This window comes from Penaeus monodon, chromosome 33 (assembly GCF_015228065.2).
Source record: "Penaeus monodon isolate SGIC_2016 chromosome 33, NSTDA_Pmon_1, whole genome shotgun sequence".
Taxonomy (NCBI): domain Eukaryota; kingdom Metazoa; phylum Arthropoda; class Malacostraca; order Decapoda; family Penaeidae; genus Penaeus; species Penaeus monodon.
Window position 1 is genome coordinate 5,847,832 of NC_051418.1, and position 940 is coordinate 5,848,771.

The 940-nt window shown below is 37.7% G+C and overlaps 1 protein-coding gene across 1 annotated transcript in view; it reads left to right on the forward strand.

Annotated features, from left to right (window-relative positions):
- The window catches only part of LOC119593960 (nucleoporin SEH1-like), a 14,181-nt gene that overhangs the window by 11,818 nt on the left and 1,423 nt on the right, over positions 1–940 (forward strand).

A 940-nucleotide genomic window follows, 5' to 3' on the forward strand; every position in this document is an offset into this window, starting at 1 on the left:
GCCAGTTATACTTCTGTGTACAGATTGAATTGTGGTTTTTATTGAAGGATAAAAAAAAATATAAAAGTAACTTATTTTGCGATATATGAGATTGTAGCAAGGCTGCTGCCTGCACAGATTTCAGTTACTTTCCTTATTTGGTCAACTCTGACTGCCACAGGCCCAAAAGACAATGTGAGTAGTTTGACAAATAAACGAGAGTAAAGGTGACTTAAAGGTTATCATCAGCCCACAAGAGAGCTTCATGTTTTGGTACGTGCCATCTTCCACACATAGCAAGCGAATTAATTTATGGCTACAATTCGTCCATTATAAATAAGAAAATGCCAAACATTACACACCATATCCTTCAGGCAATGCCCCTAGGGCATGTGGTGTGGGCATTGAGGTCATGATAAAGAAAGCCTAGAAGTTAATGCACATATCTTGTTAAAAAACATTAATTATGAATGAACCTGTTGCCTGGAGCCTGTCAAGTCAGCCATGACATTGATAACATATCACCGGAATCCCTGACCCAGTCAGCCACTATAGTTGTTGAAAACCCAGTTCATCCCGTAGGCTAGAGTTAAATAAATCCTCCTTCATTGCAAGTACCCATACTGCAATATGATTCACACTGCAATTTGATTCGCAATCATGTGGGACAGGTGCACAGTGAAGGGAATCTTCCATTACAAGTAGACAAATATTGAAAATTACGTCATTAGTTAGGTAAAAATACATGGCCTTTGCTGTTTTGCCAAGTGATTGTTGTCTTTGATGTTCTTTGTGAATTATTGAATAAGTGAAAGAAAATCTCACATGGAAAAAAATTGGTGTGTAATCTAAAAGGAAATTGTTAACTTATGGGAGTTGGGAAAATTTAATTATAGGTCCATGCATTCAATCCTCAAGGGCCCTTAACCTCTCCCAACTCTTAGATTCATGGTTTTACCTA